This window comes from Zychaea mexicana (genome assembly GCF_025766255.1).
Source record: "Zychaea mexicana strain RSA 1403 chromosome Unknown BDB00scaffold_7, whole genome shotgun sequence".
NCBI classification, from domain to species: Eukaryota; Fungi; Mucoromycota; class Mucoromycetes; order Mucorales; family Lichtheimiaceae; genus Zychaea; species Zychaea mexicana.
In genome coordinates, this window is record NW_026516670.1 from 227,414 (window position 1) to 236,125 (window position 8,712).

An 8,712-nucleotide genomic window follows, 5' to 3' on the forward strand; every position below is an offset into this window, starting at 1 on the left:
TGCCTCCCAACGGAATCGAACTGTTGATTTTCTGCTTACTAGGCAGACGCTCAGCTAACTGAGCCAAGAAGGCGTGTCATCTGTGCGCGGCAAAAAGCACCTTTTTTCATATTTTTTTTTTCCAACCCACTCCCCCAAAGGTCGTGTGTTCGAATCCCGCCCCAACACTTACCTTTTCCGTCCACCCAACCACGCTGTCATACAAAATTAATCAACCCGAATCTACCAACGTGCTTGCACAAAGCAAAATAAACACAACACACACCGCCATTACCAACACGCGTACCTTAACCCACATTCCCGTTATCGCACCAATGAGCGGCGTCCGCACTAGCCTTCGTCGTTCTGAACGTGTGAACAAAACCAATAATACTTCCCGTTCGCCAAGCCCACATGCTAGTGGCATCACCCGACGGGACACAACAACATCGACAACAACACCGCGTACCGCCAAAAATAGCCGCCTCGCAACACGGGGCATATACGCGGTCTATAAGCAGCGCCAACAGCAGCAACACGAGCAGCAACAACAGGATGATGATTAGGCTGACCAGGCATCAGACCACTCAATGGTATCATCCTTGTCAATCGCCTCAGTCGCCTCAGCAGCAGCAGTACCACGCCAGCAACCTTCGTTCTTAGCTCGTCTCGAAGAAATGGAGACCCGCATCACCACGAACGAAAGAAGAATGCACACCGCCGAGGAGCAATTAAAGCAAATGGATGCTTTAATTGCTGAGAATCAACAGCTCTGCTCGCAACTCGAAGAGGCTAACGCCCATATCGCCAACCTTGAGGATGCTATGCAACGTGCAACACCAGCAGAAGCACCAACCGTAACACCTGCGGATCATCCTGTCGAAGGCATGGAAGTTGACCCAACTGGGGCACGCGAATCACGTTGGGCACTAACGGATGCAGAATACGAACGACGCAAACAAGAGCGAGCAGTAGTAACGAAGCGTCTTGAAGAACAACGAGCCCGTCGTCTTGAGCAACAGTTCAAGAAAATCGAACGCCAGCAGCAGCAGCAGCAACAACCAGCACAGCAACAGCAACAGCAGCAACAAAAGTCGACTGCAAAAACGGCCAAGTCGTTGTACGCCAAAGTCGCTGCAAAACACATTGCCCCAAAGCAAAAGAAGGTGGTACCCCCCTCCCCTAAACAAATCGAGCGCGCACAACGCCTATTCCAGCCAGCAAGCGACAAAAACGGCTACGTCGTCGTGTATTTGCCCACGCCACGATGGGTCACACACCGAGAAGTCCGTCATTCGTTGAGATTGTTGCAGATCGACCAAGAACGCGTGATAGACGTACACTTCCCAGTGCATGAAGTGGTGGGTCTGTTGATCCATGCGTCGTACGAATCCGAGCTCCGAGAAAAGTTGAAGCAGCAGAAAACAACACCCAAGGACGAATTCAATCCAACAGCAGCATCAACAATCAGCGACCCCTCCGTCATTAAGGGTAAAGCAGAAAACGAACGTGGTGCACTCGCCAAAGAGCTGTACCAAAAACGGATGCTGGCACTATGTGTTCGTATGCCCAAGAAGCATCTCGCAGTCGCCATCATGCGCCACTTCACATCACTGCCCGAAGATGACCACCACCACGTTGATGTTGCATATTGGACACAATTCCAGCAGCAATGTCCCAAACCAGCATCTCGTCGTCGTCGTCGTCAATCGATTTCGTCGGTTGATGAAGCTCGCAATCTGTTGTCACCCAAGAGTGTCAACAATAACGGTGAGGCGGACACTATGGATCAAGATTAATGATAAACCAGCTGCGCATTGGTTTATTGAACGCGTCTGGTGTCAACCGATCGCCTGACGAAATTGTTAATTTTTGCATCCAAAAAGACCTTGACATGGTCTTTCTTACCGAAACTTTCTTGATCCGCGGGCGGTTCACTACTGACTGGCTTCAGTACCACACCTATGCAACAACACATGAATGAAGCAACAAGGGATTTGGTGGCGTATCGCTGTTAGTAAGGCCGGACCTCAACATGCATTTCCATCAACTCCCCCACCACAACGACAACACTCTCTCACTCCGACTCGCCATGTACACCATCCATGCCTTGTACTTACCACCAACACTTCCGCACACCGCAGTCACTGAATGGCTGGACCGTCTCAGCATCGACAACAACACAATCATCCTTGGTGACTTTAATGCACGCATGAGCACCATAGGCGACACTCAAAACAACGCGCGCACCAACAATGGTTTCTCGTCCTGGCTTTTGGACAACAGTCTTCACGTGTGGAACCAGTCTTTGGCGTATGGGCAACCGACTTTCCGAAACCACCAAGGCACCAGCATCATCGACCTCTTCATATCTCGCGCACAGGCCGTCAACAATCCGCATATGGAGATATACGATAATGTTTCATTAAACACACCGCACCACTTTTGTGTGTTTGAATTCGCCCCGCACACCGCCATCCCTCGCTTACCTGAACCTAATGCAGCACGTCAACACTGGAAACTCCAACGATTTGAGGATCCGGATGTTGTTCGATTGTATGTCGAGGAATTTCGCCGGTTATCCGATCCACTACGAGACCGCCTCTCAAATCGACTTGCAAGTGAAGACACCGTCATCCCTGTCGCCGAGATAGAACAGGCTGGCACTGATCTACTCGCGTCGATATATGAAGCACTTGATGCTAGTGTCACACGAGGCAAGATGTGGCCAAAGCACTGGCGATGGTTTTGGACCGAAGAGTTACAAGAACGCGCAGACCATCGAGAGGATATGTACCGTCGTTGGCGCCAAGCACCGAACAACATCGTCGTGAAAGCCCAAAGGTGAACCGAGTTCCAAGCAGCTCGCAAAGCCTTCAGCTCCGTGTTCCAAAGCACTCGTCGCCGTCACTGGAAGCAATTCTGTACCCGAATCAGCGAAGCACCAGTTGCCGAGATGAATAGTGCTATCAAGCATATGCGTCGCAATCGGCAGACCAGCCACACGTTCTCGCATCCAGATGGGCCTCAGCAGGCGGTTGAGGTCATGGTGTCGCATCTGTCGGGCGTGTTTGGTGGTGAGAGACAACCGCCCTCACAATGGTCGATCCGCTTTGGTCGTGAATCGGACCCTGATGAACCATTTCATCCTGTCAATATCGAGACCGCCATCCGCAAGCTCGCCCCTCGCAAAGCACCCGGTGATCATCATATCACCGGTGCAATGCTGAAGCCGATCGCCGCTCCCTTGGCCGTGATTCTGTCTCAGCTGTTCACAGTATGTTGGCGTTGGTCGTGGGTGCCTGTGTCGTGGCGTACTGCCCAAGTCGTTCCGATTTTCAAGAAAGGCGATCCTACTGAGGCCAGTAACTATCGACCGATTAGCTTGACCAGCACCTTTCGTAAGCTACTCGAACGCTGTTTATTGCCTCGTTTGCTTGAACATATGCCAATGCTGGACATTGCGCAAGGTGGTTTCCGACAAAATCGTGGTGCGTTGGATCAGGTGTTTTCCTTGAATATGCTGGTGCGCCATTTCAAGAAGCAAAACGACTTTCATCCCGCCATCGCCTTCCTCGACATCCAATCCGCATATGATTCTGTAGATAGAGACGTCATATGGTCAACGTTGCAGGGAAACCTGCCGAGCGCTCTGTTCCATCTCGTCCGACATCTATTCAATGAGGTACGGCTGGCCGTCATCCTCCAGAATCATCAATCACGACACATCAATCCTCGCCGCGGTGTACTACAAGGATCTATTCTTAGTCCTCTTCTGTATGCCGCGTTCATTGACAGCTTGCCAAAGCAGCTCCGTATCGCCCACCCTGGCATCACTCACCCGTTGATTTTGCGTGCACCACCGATGGCAAACTTGACAGAGGCATCTGCTCAAGAAATACGATACACACCACCGAACCATGGCCGTCCAGGAGCAAATCAACCAGGTACTGAGCTCATCGTTGTGTCCTCGCTATTGTATGCTGACGATGTTGCTATTATTGCCGCACCTGACGATATGGTTCGCTATCTTCGAGTTGCTGAGCAACATTCACAAGATCTGGGGTATCGATGGCATCCTGCCAAATGCGCGGTAATCGGCCCACCACCACCACGAACAACATACGACGACATTGCTGACGAGCTTGCTGTGCTAGAACACCGAGAACCGCCAGCCTTAGCATACAAGCTCTACAACACCCCCATTCCATTTGTGGCCAACTTTAAATATCTAGGCGTACCTTTCAACCAGGGGGCCTGGATAGAACATTCCTGGTGTCACAAAGGACGCAATTAGCCACAGGTGCTATGGCTACCCTGCAAAGTCTCGGTGTTCACCAATATGCGCTTGGTATCTGGGCAGCTCTACGCTCGTACCGCACTTTGCAAGACCAGTGCTCGAATATGGCCTGGCCATAGCCGGTGTCAACGCTGCGGAAATCGAGAAAATCGAGACAGCACAAAAAAGCTGTATCAAGATGGCGCTTAACCGCAAAGCAACGCGACAAATACCAACGATCGTGCCTATGGTGTTGGCTGACCTGCCGTCGATGCGTATTCGTATTCGTACGTTGCAGCTCAAGTTTGCAGCCCGTCTCCAAGAACTGCCAACCACAGCAATGTTACGGTGTGTTGAGCTGACACATTTGCGACACACACACCCTGACAAGCAATGGTTATCGCTGACATCGTGGAACCCGCTGTACCAATTGTACAAAAGGTTGAAAAACGAAAGAAACGAGGAAAATCCAGTAGGCCGCGCAATCCGAGAAAAAAGAGACGAGGAATTGGTTGTCCGCCGGGAAACCAAGAAAACGGTCCGGGTGCTCCGGTCATCTCCGATTCTCTATTTGCCAGCACATAGCCAAGATCGACATCGACTGGTAAAGCGGCGCATGTTCTGGCTGCCTCCCTTTCCTGAGCCATCCTGTAGGTGTGGAGAGACACAGGTTAAGCGCGACCATTTTGCTTCCTGTCCGTTTATTTAAGAGCAACTCACTGCGCTCAAAGATGCTTTTGGTCCGATCCCTGCTCTTCCTCTGGATCAGCATATCGTCGACCACATCTTGAATTCACTACCACGTTCCGAAGCTGGCCTTCATATAGGCAAATGGCGATCAGCTTGGCCCGCGCTGATCTATTTTCTACGTGAAGTTGACTGTCTTTGTCACCCTGATGGCGACTTTGCATTAGAACCGCCACCAGAAGAAGCCCTCAGCTTGCCATCACGGCCTGAGGCAGCAACAACAACACAACAACAATAGCGTAGCACATCTTGCCGCTCACCCACACACTTTTTTCACCACGATATACACACACATCCTCTATTTTCTTTCTATCCCGTCTTTATTGTATCTTATAACACCCTTAGCTAGATAGAAACCCCTCCTGTATTTTCAACATCACCGCTCTCTCATATTCTTATATCTTATCTCCTACGTTCCTGCACAGACCATATACTCTATATGTATATCCTCTCCTATTCCACGCTCTCTTTTGTCTCATTCAGGCCAAGCTTTTTCCCCACGTTGGGTTTTTTCAGCTTGTGTCACCAACTCTATTTTTCTATATATTTAATCTGTCAAAAATCATTCACGCACCGCAAGGGAGCGATCAAAATGCCCAATGGCGAGGATCACTTAGTCTTCCACATAATAAAACATATACTTTTTCACCTGAGCCAAGAAGGCCGAGATGTCTTGACACGAAGTGTGTGGGGCTTTCCGGCCTCCACGTATGAACACTACGGCATTCCGGCTAAGCACTATTGAATCTTACTCGGATGATTCACCTTACGTGAACAGGACAATGAACCTATCAACAAGTACCTCGGCCATTACATCAGCTAACGCCGGTTTCAAAGATGTGCCCGATTAACATAGCGACTTCAAGAGAAGTTCTGATACGTCCTTGATCCATCCTCTATCACATGTTTATCCATCAGTCGGATGAATAGATATCGCCGTCTTAATAGCTAGAATATAAAAGAGCTTTATCTTTTGTTGGAATAAAACATCATCTCAAAGATACTTAATCTTGTCCCTTATTATTTTTATTAAAGCTCTATCATCACATTTTTATCTTTGAAAACCTTGATTTTTCCTTATATCTTACATCATGTCCTCCGATAACAATCAAGCTACAAACGTTAACGAAACGGTTGATCAAGCCAACGTGGTAACTCCAGGAACGGTCGAGGTCTCAAGCAACGATGTCGAAATGGTGGACTCAGATTCGGCGTCCAAAAATGGCGCTGAAACTAGCAATGAAAGTAGTACTGAAACCACGGCCAGGAACTAATTACACCGAGTACCTACCTGGAACAAAGAAAGCTGACACGTCTAACACGGGAGCTATCCTCAAGGCACGCTTAGCAAAAGCCATCGAAGAATATTTGCAGGCGCAAGATGCTTCACCAGATGACCTACTAAAGCTAAAACAGGCACACAAAGAAGCACTTGATGCATTCAACATCTACCAAGCTACTCAGCAAGCACTCAGCATGTCTGAACAGTTCGAAGATCGAAAGGCAAGCTGCGTGGTCCCAAAAAAACCTACCGATACTACAAGTACAAGGAGGTCCTGTCCGAGATTCGTCAAAGCCAGTGCACAATTCCGTCTCTGCTTTCATTTCCGCCTTCGAAATCCAATTGCGCAGCCATAGCATTGACCTTGATGGCAATTGGGAACGTCTTTTCTGGTTATGCCTGGATGATAACCAAATGACTTGGTTTCGCCGCGACGTTGCTGACCGCCAGTTAAAATGGAGACAAGCTTGCGCCGAAATCAAGAAGGAATACGGCAATCCGTGTCAAACGTATCTCAAGCGCCATGAGCTTTTTGTCGCTCGTCCCCAAGCCAATGAAGCGATTCGTGTCTATGCCGAACGATGGATGTCACTAGCGCACGAGGCAGGAAGAGCCAGCGGTCGTGACTTGACGTTCGATTTCATTTCGTCTTTGCCACCTTCGATCCGCGAAAAGATCTACCCAGTACTAGCAAGACAGTATGGTGTAGATTGGCCATCTGAAGTCACCGAAGTCGTACAACTTATAATCTCAAAGATACTTAATCTTGTCCCTTATTATCTTTATTAAAGCTCTATCATCACAAATATAATCCCACAATAAAAAGAATATAAGTACATTTATGTTATAGTTCTATAGCAGACATATTGATAACTACATCCTATAATGATGCTTCCCAACAAGAAGATTGACTACTTGAATACAAATACCTTATACATATTATATGTATACACGGGTCACAACAGGTAAACGGGTCAGGTCAAGGGTTAGATGGGTTGACCCATAGGTCAAAAAAGCATCAACCTGACACGTTGACCCGTCCTCAACCTGCAGGCCTACCTGCGGGTCAGATTGCGACCCCTAGCCATGTAGACAAACTACCAGCCATGTAGACAAACTACCAAGTGATGTAGACAAACTACTATGTAATGTAGACAAACCACCACGTCATGTAGACAAACTACCAAGCCATGTAGACAAACCATCAGCCATGCAGACAAACTACCAAGTGATGTAGACAAACTACCAACCATGTAGACAAACTATCAGCCATGCAGACAAATTGCCAGCCATGTAGACAAATCGCCAACCATTTAGACAAACTATCAGCCATGGTGACAAACCACCAGCCATGCAGACAAATACCAGCCATGTTGTAGACAAACTACCAAGCCATGTTTAAAAAGTAAGATGTATATAGCCTCAAAGTAACTATCTATAAGATTATAAAAAAGAATTAATTATATCTATGTACACAACTTTTACAGATACGTTTATAACGTAAAGAATGAAACTGCATCATCAAGGCGCTATGCGTCTACCAAGTGAGCCATTGTGGCATAAGAGCTGTACTACATTATAAATGTATGCTCCCTCTGCCATTTTTCTCTGCTGCCTAGCTAGGGTTGTTATAGACCGATAAACCCTCCAAGATCTGAAGAAGCAAGCAAGCATGTCCCTTTGGACGCAGTGTTTATTCCGTCGTTATTATTCAAATTAAACTTTTTTGTCTACAACATATCTACTAGGATTCCACTTCTAAAGCACCTCCGGTTACGATTTGAAGGCTTATTATCGTCTAGTTGCATGGTTTTCCTTCTGCCTTCCATATGCTGTTTGTGACTTACACCATTTTTGTAAGCCCCTGATGTGTAACCTTACTAGTAGTGCGTTGCTGTCGTCGAGTCATACTACTAGAATGGTTTCGTCGTTGAAGAGCCTGTTGTGTTCTTATTAAATCATCATTGGTAAGTATGTGTATGCTACTCAATTCCATACACTTTTTGCTCGATATTGTAGCAAGTAAGTAAATAATTTGGAGTATATAGCTCGACAGGAGATCCTAGATATTGCGGAAAAATACTGCAGAACAACATAGGCAGAATATTGTTGGACCAACCTAATCTAATGAGATATTCAAAACCCAAGTTTTCGCTCATCACTTACTGTACTTAAATTGATGTGACATCACCGACAGCTGGTGATTAGTAGGATGAGAAAAGAACAACGCGAAGCATACCAGCAGTGGAATATATCTCTGTTGACGAAAATTTTCTTGGTGGTAATTCAAAAAGTTTACTGCGATAGCTCCAGATGCTATTCATCCCACAATTACTGGGCACTTGCCCTTGTGTATACAAAACCTAGTTGTCAAAATAAAAAAAGGAAAGTATATATTTACAGCAAAAAGGTTCTTTGATATTAA

At 47.2% G+C, this 8,712-nt stretch overlaps 1 non-coding gene across 1 annotated transcript; it reads right to left on the bottom strand.

Annotated features, from left to right (window-relative positions):
- BDB00DRAFT_t14 lies at window positions 1–73 on the bottom strand. Its single transcript has one exon. It is a non-coding gene; the product is annotated as a tRNA-Thr (tRNA).
- Between the last annotated feature and the right edge of the window lie 8,639 nt (window positions 74–8,712).